The following is a 25,604-nucleotide window of genomic DNA, read 5'->3' as shown; positions in this document are numbered from 1 at the left end:
TGGTTTTCTCAGGGTATATGCCCAGTAGTGGGATTGCTGGGTCGTATGGTAGTTCTATTTTTAGTTTTTTAAGGAACCTCCAAACTGTTCTCCATAGTGGCTGTATCAATTTACATTCCCACCAGCAGTGCAAGAGGTTTCCCTTTTCTCCACACCCTCTCCAGCATTTATTGTTTCTAGAGTTTTTGATGATGGCCAATCTGACCGGTGTGAGATGATATCTCATTGTAGTTTTGATTTGCATTTCTCTAATGATTAATGAGGTTGAGCATTCTTTCATGTGTTTGTTAGCAATCTATATATCTTCTTTGGAGAAATGTCTATTTAGTTCTTCTGCCCATTTTTGGATTGGGTTGTTTGTTTTTTTAATATTGAGCTGCATGAGCTGTTTATATATTTTGGAGATTAATCCCTTGTCCGTTGATTCATTTGCAAATATTTTCTCCCATTCTGAGGGTTGTCTTTTCATCTTATTTATGGTTTCCTTTGCTGTGCAAAAGCTTTTAAGTATCATTAGGTCCCATTTGTTTATTTTTGTTTTTATTTCCATTACTCTAGGAGGTGGATCAAAAAAGACCTTGCTGTGATTTATGTCAGAGTGTTCTTCCTGTTTTCCTCCAAGAGTTTTATAGTGTCCGGTCTTACATTTAGGTCTCTAATCCATTTTGAGTTTATTTTTGTGTATGGTGTTACGGAGTGTTCTAATTTCATTCTTTTACATGTAGCTGTCCAGTCTTCCCAGCACCACTTATTGAAGAGACTGTCTTTTCTCCATTGTATGTCCTTGCCTCCTTTGTCATAGATTAGCTGACCATAGGTGCATGGGTTTATCTCTGGGCTTTCTATCTTGTTCCATTGATCTATGTTTCTGTTTTTGTGCCAGTACCATACTATCTTGATTACTGTAGCTTTGTAGTATAGTCTGAAGTCAGGGAGTCTGATTCCTCCAGCTCCGTTTTCTCACAAGACTGCTTTGGCCATTTGGGGTGTTTTGTGTCTCCATACAAATTTTAAGATTTTTTGTTCTAGTTCTGTAAAAAATGCCATTGGTAATTTGATAGAGATTGCATTGAATCTGTAGATCACTTTGGGTAGTATAGTCATTTTCACAATATTGATTCTTCCAATTCAGGAACATGGTATATCTCTCCATCTGTTCGTATCATCTTTAATTTCTTTCCTCAGTGTCTTATAGTTTTCTGCATACAGGTCTTTTGTCTCCCTAGGTAAGTTTATTCCTAGGTATTTTATTCTTTTTGTTGATATGGTAAATGGGAGTGTTTCCTTAATTTCTCTTTCAGATTTTTCATCATTAGTGTATAGGAATGCAAGAGATTTCTGTGCATTAATTTTGTATCCTGCTACTTTACCAAATTCATTGATTAGCTCTAGTAGTTTTCTGGGAGCATCTTTAGGATTCTCTATGTATAGTATCATGTCATCTGCAAACAGTGACAGTTTTACTTCTTTTCCAATTTGTATTCCTTTTATTTCTTTTTCTTCTTTGACTGCCGTGGCTAGGACTTCCAAAACTGTTGAATAATAGTGGTGAGAGTGGACATCCCTGTCTTGTTCCTGATATTAGAGGAAATGCTTTCAGTTTTTTACCATTGAGAATGACGTTTACTGTGGGTTTTTCGTATACTGCCTTTATTATGTTGAGGTAGGTTTCCTCTATGCCCACTTTCTGGAGAGTTTTTATTATAAATGGGTGTTGAATTTTGTCAAAGGCTTTTTCTGCATCTATTGAGATGATCATACGGTTTTTATTCTTCAATTTGTTAATATGGTGAATCACATTGATTGATTTGTATATATTGAAGAATCCTTGCATCCCTGGGCTAAATCCCACTTAATCATGGTGTATGATCCTTTTAATGCGTTGTTGGATTCTGTTTGCTAGTATTTTGTTGAGGATTTTTGCATCTACATTCATCAGTGATATTGGTCTTTAATTTTCTGTTTTTATATCTTTCTCTGGTTTGGGTATCAGGGTGATGGTGGCTTCATAGAATGAGTTTGGGAGTGTTCCTTCCTCTGCAATTTTTTGGAAGAGTTTGAGAAGGACAGGTGTTAGTTCTTCTCTAAATGTTCGATAGAATTCACCTGTGAAGCCATCTGGTCCTGGACTTTTCTTTGTTGGAAGATTTTTAATCACAGTTTCAATTTCATTACTTGTGACTGGTCTGTTCATATTTTCTATTTCTTCCTGGTTCAGTCTCGGAAGGTTATACCTCTCTAAGAATTCGTCCATTTCTTCCAGATTGTCCATTTTATTGGCATAGAGTTCCTCAAAGTAGTCCCGTAGGATGCTTTGTATTTCTGCGGTGTCTGTTGTAACGTCTTTTTCATTTCTAATTTTATTGATTTGAGTACTCTCCCTCTTTTTCTTGATGAGTCTGGCTAATGGTTTATCAATTTTGTTTACCTTCTCAAAGAACCAGCTTTTAGTTTTATTGATCTTTGCTACTGTTTTCTTTGTCTCTATTTCATTTATTTCTGCTCTGATCTTTATGATTTCTTTCCTTCTGCTAACTTTGGGTTTTGTTTGTTCTTCTTTCTCTAGTTCCTTTAGGTGCAAGTTTAAATTGTTTATTTGAGATTTTTCTTGTTTCTTGAGGTAGGCTTGTATAGCTATAAAATTCCCGCTTAGAACTGCTTTTGCTGCATCCTATAGGTTTTGGATCATCATATTTTTATCGTCATTCGTCTCTAGGTATTTTTTGATTTCCTCTTTGATTTCTTCAGTGATCTCTTGGTTATTTAATAACGTATTGTTTAGCCTCCATGTGTTTGTGTTTTTTACGGTTTTTTCCATGTACTTCATTTCTAATCTCATAGCGTTGTGGTCAGAAAAGATGCTTGATATGATTTCAAGTTTCTTAAATTTACTGAGGCTTGATTTGTGACCCAAGATGTGATCTATCCTGGAGAATGTCCTGTGCGCACTTGAGAAAAAGTGTAATCTGCTGTTTTTGGATGGAATGTCCTATAAATATCAATTAAATCTACCTGGTCTACTGTGTCATTTAAAGCTTCTGTTTCCTTATTTATTTTCATTTTGGATGATCTGTCCATTGGTGTAAGTGAGGTGTTAAAGTCCCCCACTATTATTGTGTTACTGTTGATTTCCTCTTTTAGAGGTGTTAGCAGTTGCCTTATGTATTGAGGTGCTCCTATGTTGGGTGCATATATATTTATAATTGTTATATCTTCTTCTTGGATTGATCCCTTGATCATTATGTAGTGTCCTTCCTTGTCTCTTGTAACATTCTTTATTTTAAAGTCTATTTTATCTGATATGAGTATTACTACTCCAGCTTTCTTTTGATTTCCATTTGCATGGAATATCTTTTCCCATCCCCTCACTTTCAGTCTGTATGTGTCCCTAGGTCTGGAGCGGGTCTCGTGTAGAGAGCATATATATGGGTCTTGGTTTTGTATCCATTCAGCAAGCCTGTGTCTTTTGGTTGGAGCATTTAATCCATTCACGTTTAAGGTGATTATCAATATATATGTTCCTATGACCATTTTCTTAATTGTTTTGGGTTTATTTTTGTAGGTCCTTTTCTTCTCTTGTGTTTCCCACTTAGAGAAGTTCCTTTAGCATTTGTCATAGAGCTGGTTTGGTGGTGCTGAATTCTCTTATTTTTGCTTGTCTGTAAAGCTTTTGATTTCTCCATTGAATCTGAATGAGATCCTTGCCAGGTAGTATAATCTTGGTTGTAGGTTCTTTCCTTTCATCATTTTAAGTATATCATGCCACCCCCTTCTGGCTTATAGAGTTTCTGCTGAGAAATCAGCTGTTAACCTTATGGGAGTTCCGTTGTACGTTATTTGTTGTTTTTCCCTTGCTGCTTTCAATAATTTTTCTTTTTCTTTAATTTTTGCCAATTTGATTACTATGTGTATCAGCATGTTTCTCCTCAGATTAATCCTGTATGGGACTCGCTGCGCTTCCTGGACTTGGGTGGCTATTTCCTTTCCCATGTTAGGGAAGTTTTTGACTATAATCTCTTCAAATATTTTCTCGAGTCCTTTCTCTCCCTCTTCTCCTTCTGGGACCCCTATAATGCGAATGTTGCTGCTTTTAATGTTGTCCCAGTGGTCTCTTAGTCTGTCTTCATTTCTTTTCATTCTTTTTTCTTTATTCTGTTCTGCAGCAGTGAATTCCACCATTCTGTCTTCCAGGTCACTTATTCGTTCTTCTGCCTCAGTTATTCTGCTACTGATTCCTTCTAATGTAGTTTTCATTTCAGTTATTGTATTGTTCGTCTCTGTTTGTTTGTTCTTTAATTCTTCTAGGTCTTTGTTAAACATTTCTTGCATCTTCTCAATCTTTGCCTCCATTCTTTTTCTGAGGTCCTGGATCATCTTCACTATCATTATTCTGAATTCTTTTTCTGGAAGGTGGCCTATCTCCACTTCATTTAGTTGTTTTTCTGGGGTTTTATCTTGTTCCTTCATCTGGTACATAGCCCTCTGCCTTTTCATCTTGTGTCTTTCTGTGAATGTGGTTTTTGTTCCACAGGCTGCAGGACTGTAGTTCTTCTTGCTTCTGCTGTCTGCCCTTTGGTGGATGCGGCTATCTAAGAGGCTTGTGCAAGTTTCCTGATGGGAGGGGCTGGTGGTGGGTAGAGCTGACTTGCTCTGGTGGGCAGAGTTCAGTAAAACTTTAATCCAGTTGACTGCTGATGGGTGGGGCTGGGTTTCCTCCCTGTTGGTTGTTTGGCCCGAGGCAACCCAACGCTGGAGGCAACCCTACCTGGGCTCTTTGGTGGGGCTAATGGCAGACTCTGGGAGGGCTCACGCCAAGGAGTACTTCCAGGAACTTCTGCTGCCAGTGTCCTTGTCCCCAGGGTGAGCTTCAGCCACCGCCCCCCACCTCTGTAGAACACCCTCCAACACTAGCAGATAGATCTGGTTCAGTCTCCTCTGGGGTCACTGCTCCTTCCTCTGGGTCCTGATGCGCACACTACTTTGTGTGTGCCCTCCAAGAGTGGAGTCTCTGTTTCCCCCAGTCCTGTCGATGTCCTGCAATCAAGTCCCACTAGCCTTCAAAGTCTGATTCTCTAGGAATTCCTCCTCCCGTTGCCAGACCCCCACGTTGGGAAGCCTGACATGGGGCTCAGAACCTTCATTCCAGTGAGTGGACTTCTGTGGTATAAGTATTCTCCAGTCTGTGAGTCACCCACCCAGCAGTTACGGGATTTGATTTTACTGTGATTGCGCTCCTCCTACCGTCTCATTGTGGCTTCTCCTTTGTCTTTGGATGTGGGGTATGTTTTTTGGTGAGTTCCAGTGTCCTCCTGTCGATGATTGTCCAGTAGCTACTTGTGATTCTGGTGTTCTCGCAAGAGGGAGTGAGAGTACATCCTTCTACTCCACCATCTTGGTTCAGCTCTCTCCCCCATTCTTTCTACTTTCTTTCCCTGGAAGCTACTATATCCTCTATATCTCCACTTTTCTTTCATAGTCTCCATCCTTTCTGTTTGTGCAATCATTTAGATAGTTACCTTTTGGCTATGTTTCACTTCAAAAATCATTCATTAATGTGTTAGTCTATAGTTTAACCCACTTATTCAGTTTCCATTTCAATAAAAATGTTTTTCATTTTGAGAAACTCTATTTGGCTCTTCTTCAAATCTACCCAGTCTATTTTCACAAAGTCCTGTTTTCTCATTATGATTTCTATCTCTTCTTTCATCTCTTTAGTTTCAAACTACTTATTTTATAATATTTTCAAGACTGTTTTATAAAAACAAGGTTTCAGAGTTCTAACTCCATTGATAGAATTAGATTTGGATAAATCTCTGCATAATGGATCATTTCCCATGTGGTTTGGAATTTTGAGTATAAGCTCATCTTCAGTAGAGGTTAGTTTTCCCATGTGAGTCTCCTGGTTGATGGAGGTATACTACATAGTGACTTTATATTTGCATCTTCCAGGCACACAAAGGATTTCACTGTCCAGGATAACAAACTGTCCAGGACCAGCCTTTATACTAATATCTCCTCTTCAGGAATCCCATTAATGAAAATAAGGAAAATTCAGATTCAAAATCTGAACATGGGGCAGAAATACATTTCCTTATTACTTCCCTGGGAAGTTGGTAGTTTTCACTGAGATACTGGGGGTAATTTTATCAGAGTCCTGGCTTGATTTAGGGATCTCAGTTCCAGCTTCTTGCCTTGTTCTCTCTTAAGACACTGCCTCCTATCCTTATACAGGTGTTGTGAGCCCAGTACCTAGCCTCTAAAGTATATACACTGCTTTGTTATCTCCCTGGCCGATGAGTCAAGTTTACACATTCAGATTTTAGTTCTTCTTTCACTTTTGGCACCAGGAACACCATTTCTATGCCTGTGCAGTGGAAAGGGGTAACAGAGATCCTCATTGGCTCATTCTGCCATGATGCTAAGACTGGCAGTCCCCTTACATTGCTACTTCGTTAATAACTCTAATTCCTTCATTTCTCCATTTGTCCAGGAACCTTACTCCATTCATGGCTATGGTGCCATCCCTAAACAGACTGGAATCCACAGTACACCATTCAACCATTCTACTTCCTACAACCCACCTGTAGACTTCTTTTATTCTGCCTCACCCATGTGGCAAACACTCAAGATTGGATGTATCTGAAAAATCCCTTTTCTTATAGAAAGCCTATGATGAACACAGTGCAAGCATGGACTTTGGAGTAAAACAGCTAAATTTGAATCTCAGCTCTGCCATTCACTAGCCAAGTAACCCTGGGCAAGTTATTTAACTTCTCTAAGCCTTCATTTTTCTCCAGTAAAATATAAATAATATGTATCTCAAAGTTATTGTAAGAACAAAATAAAATAGTAAAGGCAAAGCACTCAGCACAACTCCTGACACTTTCAATAAATGTAATTATTATTAGATTCTGGAGAATCCAGATTTTCACCCTCAGCAAGACTCTCTGTGGGGCTTGGGGACCTTGTTTGTGAGGCCCTTCCTATTTCCCACAAGTGCTCTTGCAAATCTGCAACATTCTCTTCAAGCCATGCACCACAACTCTGACCCAGCAGGTAACTTTGCCTCCTATCTAGATGAAAACATTGAGAGTATCAGATGCCTTCACCATCAACTTACTGCCCTCATGAGAGCCCTGTATCAAATGTGGTTTTTCACTTCTTTTTTGAGTACATGTTGTGTGTGCCAGGCAGTATTTTAGGTCTTGTGTATACATCAATGAACAAAAGAAACAAAAATCCTTCCGCTATATAGTTTACATTCTACTGGCAGAAAAGAAAACAATACAATAAAGTAAATTACATTGTATCTTAGAAAGTTTTCAGTGTAATGAAGAAAAGTAAAATGCTGGCAGGATTACAATTTTAGATTGGGTTATCAGGAAAATTCTCACTGAAAATGTGGCATCTTAATAAAGGCAGTGAAGGAATGAGGAAATAGTAAGTATGGGTAGAGACATGCCTGGTGTGTCTGAGAAAAGCAATGACGCCAGGTTGGCTAAAGAGAGGTGAGTGAATAGAGCACTGTGGGAAGTAAGGTCACAGAACTAAGGAGGGGTGAGATCGTGTAGGGTCTTGTAAGCCATTACCAGGACACTGAATTTCACTTTGAGTTAGATGGAAAGCCTTTGGAGGATTCTGAGTAGAGGGATGACTTGAGATATTAATATTTTAATGGCACTTCTCCACTGCTATGTTGACAACTGGCTGAAGAGTTGTAAGAGCAGACTCATGGAAACTAGTTAAGAGCTTACAGAAATAATACAGGCAAGAGATGCTGGTAACTCCTATCAAGGCAGTAGCAGTGAAAGTAGTGAGAAATGGTCAAATTCTGTATATATTTTGAAGAAAGTGCCAATAGTATTTGTAATGCACTGAATGTGGAGTTGGAGCAAAAGAGAGGAATCAAGGATGATTCCAAGATTTTTTGCCTAAGCAACTAGAAGGATAAAGATCCAACAAATTAATTAAGAAGTACTGAGGGGGGGCTTCCCTGGTGGCACAGTGGCTGAGAGTCCACCTGCCGATGCAGGGCACACGGGTTCATGCCCCGGTCTGGGAAGATCCCACATGCCGCAGAGCAGCTAGGCCCGTGAGCCATGGCTGCTAAGCCTGCACATTCGGAGCCTGTGCTCCGCGATGGGAGAGGCCACAACAGTGAGACAGTGAGAGGCCCGCGTACTGCAAAAAAAAAAAAGTACTGAGGGGATTGGGTTTTGGTGGGGAGGATAAGGATGATGAGGAATTTAGTGTAGGGCACATTAAATCGAAGATGCCCACTTGATATTCAAACAGAGATGTCAGGTAGATTACTGGAGTTTGACATTCGAGGGAGAAGCCCAGGCGGAGATATACAATTGGAAGTTGTCAGCATATTTAAAGCCATAAGACAGAGAGATATCACCCACCAAGGGAGTGAGTGCAAACCTACTCTGCAAACAGAGTAGGTCCAAGGACTGAGGAGGAGACAGTGAGGATGATTAGCAAAGGAGACTAAGACAGGGTGCCTAGAGAGGTGGAAGGAGAGCTGGGAGGGTGTGGTGGTGTCCCAGATGTTAAGTGAAGAGCATCCCAAAGAGGCAATGATCAACTCACCCAAATGGCACTAAGTGAGGTGAGGATGGAGCATTGACCGTTGGCTACAGCAATCCAGAGGGGATCCGCTACCTGGACAAAAGCTATTTGGGTAGAGCAGTGAGAGCAAAAGCCTAACTGGAGTGGATTTAAGAGAACTAGCTCAAATAGATACTTGTACGTTATTGTTCATAATAGCATTATTCACACTAGCCGAAAGGTGTTAACACCCCAGATGTCCATCAGTAGATGAATGAATAAACACAATGTGGTATATACATACATACAATGGAATAGGAAGGAAATTCTGATACGTACTACAAGATGGATGAACCTTGAAAACTTATACTAAGTGAAATAAACTAGACAAAAAAGGACAAATATTGCAGGATTCCACTTATACAAGGCATTCAGAATGCTCAAGTTCATAGAAACAAAAAGTAAATGGTGGTTACCAGAGGCTGGGGTGAGGTACTGGGAGTTACTGTTTAATGTGTCCAGAGTTTCTGTTTGGGATGATTTAAAAGTTCTGAAAAGTTCTCGACGTGGTCATGATTGCACAACAGTGTGAATGTTCTTAGTGCCACTGATCTGTACGCTTAAAGACGGATAAAAAGGCAAATTTTATATTATGTACATTTAACCATGCAACAACAAAAAATTTTTTTAAGGGAAAGAACTGGAAACAATGTAGACAAATCTTTCAGGAAGTTTTGATGTAAAAGGGAGCAAAGAAATGGGGCAGTAGAAGGAGAAGGAAGAGGTCAAGAAAGAATTTAAGAAGGGAGAAATTACAAGTTGTTTTCTTGTTTGTTTGTTTTTGTGGTACGTGGGCCTCTCACTGTTGTGGCCTCTCCCGTTGCGGAGCACAGGCTCCGGACGCACAGGCTCAGCGGCCATGGCTCACGGGCCCAGCCACTCCACAGCATGTGGGATCTTCCCGGACCGGGGCACGAACCTGTGTCCCCTGCATCGGCAGGCGGACCCCCAACCACTGCGCCACCAGGGAAGCCCTACAAGTTGTTTTGATGCCAGTTGTAATGATCCTGGAGAAGGGGGGAAATGATAATGCAGAGAGCAGGGAGATAGCTCCAGTGGTGTTACTGAGTGAGCAAGAGGACACGGCCTGGTGCCAGGTGGCAGTGAGGCCTTGCTGGCAGCAGAGGAAGGGGCAGTCTCTGAAGGAAGGGCTGGGACTTCCCTGGCGGTCCAGTGGTTAAGACTGCGCTTCCACTGCAGGGAGTATGGGTTCGATCCCTGGTTGGGCAAGTAAGACACCACATGCCACAAGGTGTGGGCAAAAAAACCCCAAAAACACGAAACAAAATGAAGGAAATGCTGGGAGCAAGAGAGTTTCAACCACCCCACCGGAAGGAAGGCAGAGTCCCTGGATCCACACAGTGGGGATGGGTGGGTAGACGTGGTGATAAAGAGCCTGTCAAAATTCTCTTCTGACTGCTTTTCTTTCCTTTCTGATATAGGAAGGATGGTCATTGTGGTAGACAGAGTAATGGCCCCCCAAAGTTGTCACATCCTAATCCCTGGAACCTGTGAATATTAACTTACATGGTCAAAGGGAATTTGCAGATGTGATTAATGGTAGGGACCTTGAGATGGGAAGATTATGCTGGATTATCTGGGTAGGCCCGATCTAATTACATGAGTCCTTAAAAGTGGAAGAGGGGAATGAAATACTGTCACATGTTACAACACGGAGGAACCTTAAAAACACGCTAAGTGAGAGAAGACAGGCACAAACAAACATGTATTGTATGATTCCATTTAGATGAAATGTCCAGAATAGGCAAATCCATAGAGACAGAGAGTAAATTAGTGGTTGCCAGGGTTTGGGGCTGGGGAGAAGACAGGGTGACTGCTAAAGGGTACAGGGTTTCTCTGGGGGATGAAAACTGTTCTGTAATTGGTAGTGGTGAAAGGTGTACAATTCTGTGAATATATTAAAGATGATTGAATTTTACACTTTAAATGGGTGAATTGTATAGTATGTGAATTAGATCTTCAATAAATCTGTTACTAAAATCAAACAAAACTGGAAGAGGGAAACAGAAGATTGCATCAGAGCAACATGTGACAATGGATATAGGGTCAGAGAGTTGCTGACTTTACAGACAGGAGACCACGAGCCAAGGAATGCAGGTAGTCTCTAGAGCCCGAAAAAGCAAGGAAATGCATTCTCCCCTTGAGCTTCCAGAAAGCGACACAGCCTTGCCTACACCTTGATTTTAGCTCAGTGAGTCCTGTGTCCACGTTTTGACCCATAGAACTATAAGACAATATATTTGTGTTGATCTCAGCCACTACATTTGTGGTCATTCATGTTATGGGTCATCAACTGTGAGTGAGAGTAAAGAAGAGGTATTAGAGGTTTGACAGGAGAGGAGACGTTAGGAAATAGTCCTGTAGGAAAGCAAAAGAGTGAATTGACTAGGAAAATAGAGCACGATTACCAGCCAGTATTAAAAACACGCCTAAGGGAGCTGGGAACTTGTTTCCCCCATGTAGATGGCTACTGTGGGAAGTCTGGTTTTTTATTACCCACAACTGGGCAATATTTCATTGATTGTTTCATCCAGCGAGTGGATGCTCAGAGTAAGCAGGAGGTGGGAGACGGGAATCTGTCGTTTGCTTGGTTGGACTCAGTTTTTGGTCTCAGTTTTGTGGACACTGAGTGCGAGTCACTAAACAGAAGCCCACAACCTTCTCTGGTACTCAACAGAGGAGTGAGCAATCTGTCCCCACACTGGAGGGAAGACCCACTGGGTCAGACATAGTGAGAGGTGGCATGTCAGCCTCTAAAGTGGCTCATAAGTACAATATGTTGTGCTCTATGGGTGATTTAATAGATCTTCCAAGGTAATTTCAACTACACCTGATTTTTAAGGTTTGTAATGTGTTTGTTGTATAATTTAGTTATTTTCCATGTTTACTATAGAAAATAAGACTAAAAAAGAAGGCGGCTAGATGAAACGAAGTATAGAAGCCAATGGCATGCGAGTAATGTTGGAGAGATATAAAAATAAGTAGAGTGTACATGTTCTGGACTAGATGGACAGGGAAGGAAGGACCAAGACATACCAAATATTCCTGATTCACTAAATATACGTGAGATACACCAAGCATCCAATGTTTATGAGCCACCCATAGATGATGCCCTTCTGACCCCACTTGTCCTCTGCCCGAGAAATGTAGGTGAAACCACAGCTACTGGACCTCCCTGGTGGTGCAGTGGTTAAGAATCTGCCTGTCAATGCAGGGGACACAGGTTCGATTCCTAGTCTGGGAAGATCCCACATGTAGCAGAGCAACTAAGCCTGTGTGCCACAACTACTGAGCCTGCATGCTGCAACTACTGAAGCTTGCGCGCCCAGAGCCTGTGCTCTGCAACAAGAGAAGCCACCACAATGAGAAGCCTGCGCACCGCAACGAAGAGTAGCCCCCGCTTGCTGCAACTAGAGAGAAAGCCCGCTCGCAGCAACGAAAACCCAACGCAGCCAAAAAGTAAATAAATTAATTAATTAAATAAAATTACTTTAAAAAAACCACACAGCTACTCATCAGGGTAATTGATGAGATACAGGTATTTGCCAGGTATACTTGCCCCTGCATCATTCCAATAAACAAGTGTGTATGATGGTCCTATGTACCTTCAGTCTATGGGACCCCCTTGCTCAGAAGCAACTCTGAGTCCCATAAAGCCCCATCACCAGAGAAGAAAGCTAACACAACAGGGAAAAAACAGGAATATGAACATTGTATAATCCAGACTCAGGTAGTATGGTTCTTCTACCATGCTTGTAGCTTATCCAATGTGTGTTCACATACCCCACCTTTTCCCTTACTTCTCACTTTGTGCGGTTTTTTTTTGCGGTACACGGGCCTCTCACTGTTGTGGTCTCTCCCGTTGCCGAGCACAGGCTCCGGACGCGCAGGCTCAGCAGCCATGGCTCACGGGCCCAGCCGCTCCGCGGCATGTGGGATGTTCCCGGACCAGGGCACGAACCTATGTCCCCTGCATCGGCAGGCAGACTCTCAACCACTGCGCCACCAGGGAAGCCCCTCACTATGTGTTTTAAACTTGATTGATAAACTGTGGGATTTGAGCTTCTTAGTTTGGTCTATGCACTTTTCTCCTCTGTGGCCTCTGGGATGACCTTGCCTAATATGGGTCTTGGAGGTTATCACTGGCCCAAGGTAAATTCAGCATCAGGAGCTGACTTCAGAATCTTTGCAAACGATTGTGACTCTACTGTTTTGAGAGTAATTAAATTTGTCATTTAGCCGATAGGTTGCAAAACTGTGTGCAATCATATTCAGACATGGTCAAACAGAGATTCTGGGAATCAGAGATGGATGTGGTAGCTAGCTATGTCTTTGAATAGTTTCTCATTGAGGAGGCAAGGTATCTGTTGTTCTACGTGGTAAAAGTGCATTATGTTGGACAAGGGAATTTATGATACTGGATGTATGGGAAGAAGTATGGATGTACCCTCTATGAGATTGCCTGCCTGGCATTCCCCCTTCTTCTGGAAATTGCCCCTTTGCATCCACATATCTGGCATAGAAGCTGCATGTTCTTAATGATGCCCATCACGTTGATTTTGGTTGGTTGGTTTAGGGATAAGTACCTGACCTGACCTAAGCTCATAAGCCCCTTCTCTGGCATTTTTGAATTTAGGACTCAAAGAATTGAGGTCAGGTTCCTCTCCAGTGTAGACATTTGTGCTGTCGTTCTTACAGACTGCAGTATACTAGGGTTTTAACCTTATATCTGGGGTTCTAGAGCCAGATTGCTTAGATTTCTTTTTTTTAAAAAATCAATTATTTATTTATTTATTTTGGGCTGCGTTGGGTCTTCATTGCTGTGAGTGGGCTTTCTCTAGTTGCGGCGAGCAGGGGCTACTCTTCATTGCCATGCGCAGGCTTTTCATTGCGGTGGCTTCTCTTGTTGTGGAGCGCGGGCTCTAGGCACATGGGCTTCAGTAGTTGTGGCTCACAGGCTCAGTAGTTGTGGCTCTAGAGCTCTAGAGTGCAGGCTCACTAGTTGTGCCAAACGGGCTTAGTTGCTCTGCGGCATGTGGGATCTTCCCAGACCAGGAATTGAACCTGTGTCCCCTGTGTTGGCAGGCAGATTCTTAACCATTGTGCCATCAGGGAAGTCCCCAGATTGCTTAGATTTCAATCCTGACTCTGACATTTACTATCTATGTGAACTTGTGCAAATGGCTTACTCTCTCTTCAGTTCCTTATCTGTCAATTAGAGGTAATTATAATATCTACTTCATAAGATTATAATGAATATTAGAAGAACTTAGGAGCGTACCTTGTTCTCAATAAATGTTAGTTATCTTTACTCTTTACAAATTGAGACAAATGTTTTATTTTTCCCAAATCTGACTTCAATTCAATGTTTTCAGCATTTATTTTTTGCACACATACTATATTCTGAGCATTAAATTAAGCTTAGGAAAAAATATGGTACCAAAATAGACATGGTCCCTGACTTTTTTTGATCTTATAGTTTAGCGGAGGAAGCAAATATTAAACAAATAATCACAGAAATAATCTTAATACAAGCTATAAGACTTGCTATGAAGGAGAAGTAGAAGGTGGTATAAGAGATTATAACTGGAACACCAATCAGTCCTTCCTTAAGAAAGCAATGTAAGAATTAGTAAGGGAAGAGGACATTGGAGAAAGCTTTCCAGGTAGAGGGGTCATCAAAAGCTTTTTGAGGCTTGGATATAGTGAGAAAAGGAGGAGGAAAAGAGCATGAAATGAGGCTGGAGAAACAGGGAGGGGCCAGATCATTCAGGACCTTGCATGATGAATAGGGCACTAAAGGTTCAAGATCCTGGAGGTTAGGTTAAGGATTTTGGATCAGGATGTTGGCAGTTGAAAATGAGAGTAGACAGGGTTAAGAGATAGTGAAAGGGAAAGAATCAAGCATTTACCCTGCTTTCTTACATGAACTATACCAACGGGTAATCAAATAATTGAAGACGGGTGATTTCCCTTGTAGAAATATTGCAACTTCTAAATGAAGAATGATTGAATTATATCACCATTTTAGAACTCCTAATGAAATGAACTGATGCAGGCATTATTCATCAACAGCTGTTAACACTACAAAAAGACAGACAAGCACACACTGTTTGTCTCCTAATGGAAAAATACACCACCACCTAGGAAGGTATCCTGCTAAAAAATTAAACTCAAATCTGATAATACATCTAGATCTTACTACCAATTTATAGAAAATAACAGAGGACAAGGTAGCACGTTAAAGTATGCCATGGGGATGCAACTGACAAAATCTGGATTGTGGCAAAAACTAAAGGACAAACAACTAACTTCCTTAAATTAAAAAAAAAAAAAATACTAGGAGTTCCCTGGCGGCCTAGTGGTTAGGATTCTGGGCTTTTGCTACCATGGCCTGGGTTCAATCCCTGGTCAGGGAACTGAGAACCCGCACACTTAGTGGCATGGCAAAAAAAACAAAAAGCAAAACCAAAAAAACGGGAAAACAAAGAAAGAAAAAATAAATACAGAGGACTTTAAAAAATGTACCAACCCAAAAAGAATCTAAAAACGAGTGGATATATGTACATGTATAACTGATTCACTTTGCTGTACACCTGAAACTAACACATTATAGATCAACTATACTCCAAAAAAAATTTATTTTTTAATTAAAAAAAATGTACCAACCAAACACAGTATAGCTCCTCACTGAAACATTTGGTTAAAAAAATATGTAACATTTATGAGTCTATTGGAAATGTGAATACTAACAGGATATTTTATGACATTAAGAAATCATTGTTATTTTAAATTTGTGATTATGGCATTGAGAGGTTTTTTTGAACTCTTTTAGAAATACAGGCTATTTACATAGAAAATCATATGATATCTGGACTTTTCTTCAAAATAATATGGGAAGGGGAAAAAACTGATGGGGGTATGGATGAGGCAATGTTGGCCATTGATTGGATTTGGGGGCTTGGGTGTTAGGTATATGTTTATATATTTTTAACTGTTCTTTCTATATTTTATATGTTTGAAATTCTCCACAATAAAGAAGATGTTTATATTAAAAGAAATTTAGAAAGCAAAATTGACATAATTTGATAATAAATTGAGAGAGAGAGGTGTCAGAGATGACTCTGGGTTCTGATTTTTGTGCCTGGTTCTAAAATGGTACCCTTCGGTGATTAGAAAACAGTGAGCAAGAACACTGTCTATAGAAGAAGGCCATTCGCCTATCTTGGACATGTTGAGTCTGAGGTATTTCTGAGACAACCAAGCAAAGTGGAACTAGTAGGCAGTTAGACAGGCACATCTGGAGCTGGGTAGAGAGATATGGGCTAGCAGTGTGCGTTTAAGAATCAATGGCTTGGGTGGTACAGTGGTAAAGAATCTGCCTTCCAATGCAGGAGATGTGGGTTCAATCCCTGCTTGGGGATATAAGATTCCACATACTGCAGGGCAACTAAGCCCACGTGCCACAACTACTGAGCCCACATGCCACAACTAGAGAGAAGCCCATGTGCCATAACTAACACCTGATGCAGCCAAAAATAAAAATAAATAAAGTTTTTTAAGCGCATTAAAAAAAAAAAAAAAAAGGAACGGCTCAAAGAGTTTATGTGAGTAGACAGGTCTGCCTGGGCACCAGTTCTTAAACTTGAGCAAGGGTCTGAATTACCTTGAGAGTTCATTTAAACACAGATTGCTGGGCCACTACCCCAGAGTTTCTGAATCAGTAGGTCTAGATATGATTTAAGAATTCACATTTCTAACAATTTGACAGGTGACACTAATGCTGCGGTCTGGAGACCACATTTTTGAGACTCACTGGTCCCGGAAGATAGTATAAACACTAGTTCTCAACCCTGCATGCACATTAAGAATGTCAGCAAAGACAAGGGAGAGAGTGTTTCAAGTTTGATCGAGTACTGAACAAGTCCAAATGCTGCTCAAAAGTCCAGTAAGATGGGGAATTCCCTTGCAGTCCAGAGGTTAGGACTTGGCGCTTTCACTGCTGTGGGCCCGGGTTCAATCCCTGATCGGGGAACTAAGATTCCACAAGCTGTGTGGCACACCCCCTCAAAAAAAAAAATCCAAAGGTGAGAGTGCAAATAAATATCCTCTGGATTAGCAACATAGAAATAACTGGTGACAGTTAAGAAGATAGAGTGAAGGGAAGATCAAATTAGAGGGGTTGAGAGGTAAAGAAGGAGAAGCAAGAACAAAGAACAGTGAGTGCATCTAATATTTAGGTTTGAGAAGTCTGGCTGTGAATCCTGTGAAGAGGAAGAAAAACAGTGTTGTGGTGGGAGGCGAGGTGGGCTGAGAGCAAACAAAAGCATTAAGATCAAATCACTGAGACCAAAGCACCGCCTTCTTCCTTGAATTAAAAAAAAAAAAAATTAGGGCTTCCCTGGTGGCGCAGTGGTTGAGAGTCTGCCTGCCGATGCAGGGGACAAGGGTTCGTGCCCTGGTCTGGGAAGATCCCACATGCCGCAGAGTGGCTAGGCCCGTGAGCCATGGCTGCTGAGCCTGCGCGTCCGGAGCCTGTGCTCCGCAACGGGAGAGGCCACAACAGTGAGAGGCCCACGTACTGCAAAAAAAAAAAAAAAAAAATTAAACCACCAATTCCCCATCTGAAGATGAGCTGTATTTCAACAGTTGCATCTTAAATATCTAACAAGTTTTCAAAAATCAAAAGGATGTTGTAACCAGATTTGACAGTTATGAATAAAGCTGCTAAAAACATTCAAAAAAACATCAAAAGGACTTTTTTTAAAAAGGATGGACTTTAATTGTGGATATTCTGGCATCTTGTTGAAGAATGGGTAAGTCTACTGAAGCACAAGCTTCTTCCCTGACATCACAGGTCTTGGGAAGTTGCCATTCTACTAACTAATAAAATTGGCCCCCATATTCCTTTATTTCATTAATCATGATTCATTCCTTAAACATTTATCAAATACCTATTACGGGCTAGACACGGTGCTAGGATTTGGGATTAGAGTGGTGAATGATAAGAGGGAACTACAGTGGTAATTAGAAGAGTGTTGGAGAAATGCAGGGAGCTCTAAGAATCTATACATGGGACCTAACACAGTCAGGGGAAACAGGGGAGGAGGCCTTGAATGAGTGGTTGTCAAAAAGAGAGCTGAATTCCATTTATATGAAACGTCCAGAATGGGCAAATCTGTAGAAGCAGAAAGTATACAGATTAGTGGCTGCCTAGGGCTGAGGAGCTGGGGAGGAAGGGAGAGTGGCAGCTAATGGTAAGAGTTTCTTCTTGGGGTTACGAGAAAGTTCAAAAATTGACTGTGGTGATGACTGCACAACTCTGCATATACTAAAAAACACTGAACTGTAACACTTTAAATGGGTGCATTGTATGGTATGTGAATTATATCTCATAATGTTCATGTAAACTGTTAAAAAAAAAACAAAACTCAGTAAATTTGAAGATCTAATTCAGTTTATTTGATTCCTGGATCAGGTAGCATCCCATCTAGCAATGAGAAGTGTGCTCTGAGGGGCTGTACAAAATGGAAGGTTTTATAGGAAGAAGCGGAGGGCAAGGGATGTTTAATAAAAGAATAGAAAGGATTATTTTTAGGCCAGGACACCTTCTTCTGTGGGGGGAAGTGACAGCAAGGGTTTCATCATGCAGACTGCATCTTCTTCCTGGGGTGGGATGGAGTGGGGAATGGAGAGGGTCCATGTGACAGATTATTATTATTGCTGACCAAAAACTTCCAAACTGGCTGATTAAGATTACATTCCCAGTAAAGGTCGAAACTGCAATTAGGTCAGGTGTTAAATCTAGGTTTGGTACCATGGGCTTTAGCAAAAGTGATGCCATTTGGGCTTGTGGTTTTTCTCTTTATTATTATTATGTTAATTATTTATTTTTGGCTGTGTTGGGTCTTCCTTGCTGTGCACGGGCTTTCTCTAGTTGCAGGGAGCGGGGGCTACTCTTCCTTGAGGTGCACGGGCTTCTTCACTGCAGTGGCTTCTCTTGTTGCAGAGCATGGGCTCTAGGTTCATGGGCTTCAGTAGTTGTGGCACACGGGCTCAGTTGTGGCTCGTGGGCTCTAGAGTGCAGGCTCAGTAGCTGTGGCACACGGGCTTAGTTGTTCTGTAGCATATAGGATCTTCCCAAACAAGGGCTCGAACCCGTGTCCCCTGCATTGGCAGGTGGATTCTTAACCACTGAACCACCGGGAAGCCCTGGTTTTTCTCTTTAAATACATATATTATGTAGAAGAGACGTGTCAACTGAGAGGAATTAGCTAAGAAACAATGTATACATATACAGAGGGAGTGATGTGTGCACTGGAGGAAAGAGTGTGGCATTTTAGAAGATGTGAAAAAAAAATCTGCATCTAGCATGTTCCTTGAAAGAGTATCATGAGTTGAAGCTGAAGCTATGTATTGAACAGGCCCACATTTGTAGCTGTGAAAGCCATGGTAAAAGTTTGAGATTTTATCCTAAAAACAATAGGAAGCCATTGTTGTGTGATAAGATCACTATGCATTATAACTCCAGCTACCATGCAAAGTGAAGAGAAGGGGGGGGGTATATCCGGGAAACCAGGTAAGTGGTATTACAGTTCTCCGGGTACAAGGTACTGATTGGTGTCTTAGACTGTTAACGCAAGTTCGTGTACCCGATGCACAGTGAGGCCAAACAAACTGGAACATTGGGGCCATGCAAGGAGATGAGGAGGCTCATGCCCTAAAAAGCCCGGAGCTGCCGAAGGTCAAAGGTTGGCAAAGCACTTTTAAAAGCCAGGGTGGCAGGGGGAGCCTCAGGGTATGTGATCAGCTTATCAATTCTCTGATTGTCTGATGGTGAGGCAGCAGGGTGGTGTCACAGGGGTTAACATTATCAGTCCTTAGGCTCCAGGAGGCCTGGGGCTACATGCTCAAGGTTAACATCTTCCATTTGTTGGAGGGGGGGGGTTTTTACATCTGCAAAACAACTCAGGAAATGTGCATCAAATCCACTGTTATCTAGGTACTTCAGAGAGGAGCTAAAGCAGAGGATCTGGGGGAAGGCCTGTCCTGGGAAGGGAAGGCCCCACAGGGTCCTGCTTGGTTACAAGATTAGGATGGTGGTCGTAGGAATGGACGAATTCAGCAGGACTTGTTGATGGGTTGGAACTGAGATGTGGTAGAGTAGTGAAGTAGCCAAGCTGACATGCTCAACTGGATGGATGATGAAATGGGACTAGAAGAGGTGCAAGTTTCAGGGTCGGGGAGCAAGAGTAATTTTGTTAATATAGTTGGAATGATCTAATAGGGGAGCAAGGGTGCTTTGTGCAGTAGTGAGTTCTCCTCTATTGGAATTATCCAAGTTGGACTAGAGATCTTTCAGTTAAGTGTCCAGTGTTCTTGCTCTGAAATAAGTTGTGGACTAAGTAACTAAGTTCCCATTCAGCCCTTATGGTCTACCACAAGCAAGTGCCATTTCTGCCAGAATTTGGCCCCCCAAACAGCTCAGGGCTGAAATAAAACCCTCTTCGCCTGGAATTTGAATTCCTCAGAATCACCTACACCAGGTTAATAATTAAAGGTTCCTCATAACTGTCTCCGTTTGCCTCACCTGTGTGCAGGATTCTGGTTTCATAAAATCCTCCCAGCAGTATTATTTAATCTAGTGTGGAAGAAAGGTGTATATATTCCACCAACCCAAGGGCAAGTCTCTACTAGCCCAGGAGAAGGGGGGAGGCTGCAGACGCCACAGAAAGTGGCCCTGCCAAAAGCCAAAACAGAAGTGAGGACGCCTACAAAGTTCATCTTTGTATATTTTCTCACACCCTATCCAACCATCTAGCCCTGTGCCCTCAGGGTCTCACAGCCATTGGGTGGTTCATTGATCTTCCAGTCCCAGGGAGGGGCTGGGGTGAGAGGATGATAATTTTTAAATATAAACTGAAAACCAGAAAAGTACAAAAAGGGAGGAAACGGAGAAGAGACAAAAGAGTAATACAAGAAAAGCTGTATTTTGTGCCAGGGCTGCCACCTCAGTCCCCTGGGAAGCAGTAAGGACTTGTGCCTATAGAGGTCCCTTATTGACTCTCCGATTAAATGCCCTAGGAGAGGTCCGCGGGGGATTTGTTTGACTGCCTTATTCCCACCCTGATTCTTCTCCAGGTATTACCTTGTGCACTTGCTCTAACACACACCAGGCCCTTCCAGAGACTTGCTCCGTCGCTGCCGTTCCCCTCCCAGGGTAAGCATTCCGCCTTCTTTTTCTTCTCCTTCTTCAAATCTCAGCACAAAACTTTCTGGTCCTCATTCGCATCTTCCTGACTTTCCTCATTTCTGAAATGGGAATAATAAAAATGATGGTGGGAATAACAGCAAACCCTACGTATTATGATTGCTGTGAGGATTAAACATTATATATACTTGAAAATCTATTGGAAACCGCAGAAGACTATACAATTTGACGTTGCTTTTTATGGCCATTATTTCTCACGTAGACTTCGGAGGCTAGAAAGAGGGGGTGCTGGGGTGCTTGTCTCTCAGTGAGATCAATGCAAGACGTTGCCAAGTTTTTCAGAAGAAAACGCCACTCTACTTCAGACCAGACGGGGTGCCGGCCCACCTTGCACAAAGCCCTTTGGAGAAGTTTTCCGGCGCAAAAGCTGAAGGCGTGGGAAAACAGCATGCAGCTGAGGAGCTCCCCCGGGCGCTGCAGGCCGCACCCCCTCGGCCCCCGCGCGGCCGGCAGACTAGCCTGGGGAGCGCTTCTGCCAGCCGCCCAGGGCGCCCCTCCGGGCCACCGGGCCCCGTCCGAGCGCTCGCCCGCCGGGCCGAGGACGCTAAAGGCTGGAGTCCCCCGAGTTTTAACACTTTACGCGATTTTGCAGTTGACAGAGAGCTCTGTCAACTGGCGTTGGAACCAAATGAGACTCCAGGTGTGAAAGGAACAGGCATATTTGGGGAGCGGCTCTAGGTGCCCTCCGTGTTGGGGGAATGAGATGAATTTCACCAGTCATTTCAAAACCGCACCTCCCGCCGGGTGGCCCAGGGAAATTCTAGAACAATCCTCGGACGCCGAGAGGACGCCCCAGGCTGCAGAGGCCGCAGAGAGCCGGGCACCGGCCGGGCTTGGCTGCCTGTGGGGAGGCGGGCGCGGGAGCCGGCGGCGCACGGCATCCTCACCTGTCCGGGGCCGCCTCTCCGCAGGCCTCAGTTTCCGCGTGTGAGAAATGGGCTGACTACCAGCGCACCCTCTCACCGAAAGAAAGCGTCTGGGAGTTCCGGTTCAGCGCCGCTACAGAAACCACTCGAGAAAACAGGAGTTTGTTTCGGTTTTACCTCAAAGAAGGAAAAAAAATGCAAGAAGCGTGCACCGTGCGCAGAAATGCTTGTCAAGGTTAGCGGGAAGCCGGCTGAGCGGACGGGCAGAGGAAGGGCGAATTGGCCAGGGCCTAGGCGGCCTGTGAAGGTAACTCTACACGTGTTCACGAAGGCACGAATATGCACGTCCGCTGTCAAAACCCGCGGGTGCGTCGGGAGACGAGCTCAAGCGACGGCGACCGAGAACAGCCTCCTCTGCGCCTGCGCAGTACCCGCGTTTCCCCGCCCCGAGTTCGCGCCCCGCCCCCGAGCTCGCTCCGCCCCGCCCACTTGCCCTCCCCCTCCCCATCCCGGCCGCCCGCGCAGAGCATTGTGGGACACAAACAAAGTGCCCCCAAACAGGCTGGAGTGAGCGGAGCGGCAACCGCGGCGGCGCCGGCCCGCACGCGCGCGGCGGCGGCTCCCTCCCAACCTCCCCCTCCCCCTCCCCTCACTCCCCTTCCCCTTCCCCACCCCGCCCCGCCGGGAAAACGCGAGCCGTCGCCGCGCTCCCCAAACCGCCGCCTGCCCTCAGCCAACCGCCCCCAACGGCCGCCCGCGCGCGGCTCGCCGGGCCCCCTCGCTCCTCCCCTCAGGCCCCCAGAGCGCTCCCCTCCCGCCGCCTCGCACTCTCCCATCTCGCAGGCACGCCGCTGCTCGGGGCCGCCATGCCCCTGCCGCAGGCTGTCCACGGGCCTAGGCGCGGCGGCCCGAGATAGGGTCTCCTCCGCCTCCCGGGGGAGGAGAGAGGGAGCGGGCCGCGCGCTCCGCCCCCTCCCCCCGGGTTGCCGCCGCCACCGCCGCCACCGCCGCCACCACCCCCTGGCCGCCTCAGCCTGGCGGGGAGGAGGAGGAGGAGGAGGAGGAGCAGCAGGCCTCCGGGCCTTGGCACCGCCGCCCGCAGGTAACGGGGAGGGGAGGGCTGGGCCGGCCCCTCTTCGCCGCCCGCGCCCTCGGGCGCGCCCTCCGAAGGGCTGACGCCGCGCGTCCCCCATCTGGGCGCTGGACGGAAGGGAACGCCTGGTCTCGTCACCCCCTCCGCGCCGGGAGACACCCCGCAGGGTCCCCTCAATGGCATCTAAGCCTTCGGGAAGGAGACTGGCCTTGGGTCCCGCCGTCCAGGAGAAATTGCCCCGATCTCCCAGGACGCCCCGCATCCGCACGCGCGTGTGCCCATCACCCTAACCCCGAGGAGGCGGGGTGTTAGCGTCTCACCTGGCCGAGCCTGCAGCACGAGACCCACTGTTCCCTCCTCTCCCCTGCTGCTTTTTTTCTCCGGTACTGGGAAGAAAAGGTTGGCACTTACTTAAAAAACAAAAAATGAAACCTTTTTTTCTTCCCCATCTGGGGATCAGTCTGCATCTAGTCATTTTCTGCTGGCCTAACCAGAAAAGGGTTACCTGCGAGTGAAATGACGAGTACGTTAGAACTGATGAAAGGAAGCATGCTTGTGAGTTGTATGAAGGTTAACAAGAATTTAGAGTAAAGCCCAGCAAGTCTGCTTTATTGGGACTGACTGATAGAAATGAAGGCCAAAACTTACATTTTTTTCAACGTATAAGTAGATTTTCTGTTGGTTAGGAAGACATTCTCTTTAACTTCCACTTATTTTCTTACTGTTTTATTCGTATAAGCGGCTAATACCAAAAGCAGACTTCACAATTTGATAGATACCAATAGTTTGGGTCGGTAGATTTTTTTTGCCTAGAGGGTTTCGGTCGGAATTATTGCATTTTAAAAAGTATTATGTAAATCTTCATTTATACAGTTTCTTACCCCCATTACTTCACTTTCACTGCCAATGGATATTTAATTTTACCTAATGTAGTTTCCTAATCATGGAATGTGGCATTAATGAAAGGAATGTTTTTCTATAGTCTTGTATTTTAGAATGATTGCATTAATTATGAAAACCAGATTTACTTATTGTGTGCAACACTGCTAGGCATTTTACATATCTGATGTGATTTTATTTAGAACAACCTAATCACTTAAGATATTATTACTTGAGTTTTACAGATGAGACAAACTCAAGTGATATTAAGTAACTTGCTTTAGGCCACACTAGTTCTAGTTAGTGATAGAGGTGAGATTTGTATCCAGATATAATTCCAGTGTAGATGTGTTTTCTACCATTCCTCTCAGCACAGGTACACTTCTTTAAAACTTAATTATGAAAAATGTCAGTCTCTTTGAAATTGAGGGAAAAATGCAGTGAACACCCCAGTATCTAGATTCAGTGATTGACATTTTTGCCATTTTCCCCCTCCTCCCTTTCTGTGTGTCTCAGTATGCAATCATTTGAAAGTAAATTGCAAACCCCATAAGACTCCAGTATTTCAGCATGGTTTCCTAAAACTAAGGACATTCTAACCCCAGTATCATTATCAACACCTTTCTAAATTAACAATCCATATGCAAATTTCCTTAGTGTGCTAAGGTCTCTTTTGGGAAATCTACCCCTGCCCCCAGCATTGCATTTGTTGATTACGCCTCTAGTCCTTTTTTTTAAAAGAGGAGTACCCATCTTTTTTTATTCTGACAATTAACCAAACCACTTGCTTTATAGAATTCTCCCACTTCTGGGTTTGTCTGTTTCCTAATGGTGTCATTTAATTTATTCCTCTATCCCCCTGAATTTCCTGTTACTGGAAGTTAGGTCTAAAGAAAAGCTTGAGTAGCTTAAGGAAAACTTTATTTGGCAAGAATATTTAATAGATGATGCTGTGTACTTCATATTACGCCATTTAGGAGGTATTTAACGTCAGATTGCCACACTGTTAAGGATACTAAATGTGACCACTTGATCAAAGTGGTGACTACCAGATCTATTATAAAGATGTGGTTTCCCTGTTTGTGATTTGTACGTGATCTTGGAGTAATACCTTGACACCAAGCAAATACCTGTTTCTCCCTACCCTTTGCTCAGTGATTTTAGCACCCATTGATGACTCTTGCTTAAATCAGTTATTTTATTGGAGATTTTCTGTCAGGAAGATTTCCTTCATTAACTAGGAGTGAACTAAACTTCCTCCTAAAAATGCTAATGTCCTCCCTCCAGTTATCAGTATTCAGAGTAAAGAGCTGAGGCGATAGTCACCCCCAATGGTGGCAAATAAGGGGTTTTGGTATTTTTTCTTTTTTATGGGGATAACTGTAACCGGGCAGGACCCCATGGGGCCTTCCCAGGACAGGCCTTCCCCCAGATCCTCTGCTGGCTCCTCTCAAGTACCTAGATGATAGTGTTTGATGCACATTTCCTGAGTTGTTTTGCAGATGTAAACCTACCCCCCTCCAACAAATGGAAGATGTTAACTCCTTGGCGACCTTGAGCACATAGCCCCAGGCCTCCTGTTGCTTAAGGACTGATAATGTGAACCCCTGTGACACCACCCTGCTGCCTCACCATCAGACAATCGGAGAATTGTGCACAAGCTAATCACATACCTCGCGACCCCCTCCCTCACCTGGCTTTTAAAAGTGCTTTGCCGAAACCCTTCGGGGAGCTCGGGGCTTATAGGGCATGAGCCACCTCATCTCCTTGCATGGCCCTGCAGTAAACCTTTCTCTGCCCAGACTGCGAAGTTTCAGTTTGTTTGGCCTCACTGTGTGTGTCAGGCACGTGAACTTGCGTT

The 25,604-nt window shown here is 43.7% G+C and overlaps 1 protein-coding gene and 1 long non-coding RNA gene across 9 annotated transcripts in view; one reads left to right on the top strand and one right to left on the bottom strand.

Moving 5' to 3' along the window:
• The window catches only part of LOC136794542 (uncharacterized), a 72,534-nt gene extending 50,340 nt beyond the window's left edge, over positions 1 to 22,194 (bottom strand). Inside the window, exons 1-2 of the long non-coding RNA XR_010841525.1 lie at positions 21,793 to 22,194; positions 20,783 to 20,946 (exon numbers count right to left, since the gene is read on the bottom strand). This is a non-coding gene — a long non-coding RNA (uncharacterized lncRNA). The remainder of the gene's footprint in view (positions 1 to 20,782; positions 20,947 to 21,792) is intronic.
• Positions 21,799 to 25,604, top strand: part of ZBTB44 (zinc finger and BTB domain containing 44) — an 85,597-nt gene continuing 81,791 nt past the window's right edge. For all 8 annotated transcript variants that reach the window (XR_010841515.1, XR_010841514.1, XM_067039340.1 and 5 more), the window contains exon 1: positions 21,799 to 22,873. The gene's annotated coding sequence lies outside the window, so the exon portion shown is untranslated. The remainder of the gene's footprint in view (positions 22,874 to 25,604) is intronic.

This window comes from Kogia breviceps, chromosome 7 (genome assembly GCF_026419965.1).
Source record: "Kogia breviceps isolate mKogBre1 chromosome 7, mKogBre1 haplotype 1, whole genome shotgun sequence".
Taxonomy (NCBI): Eukaryota; Metazoa; Chordata; class Mammalia; order Artiodactyla; family Physeteridae; genus Kogia; species Kogia breviceps.
This window is presented reverse-complemented; position numbering and strand designations above follow the sequence as displayed.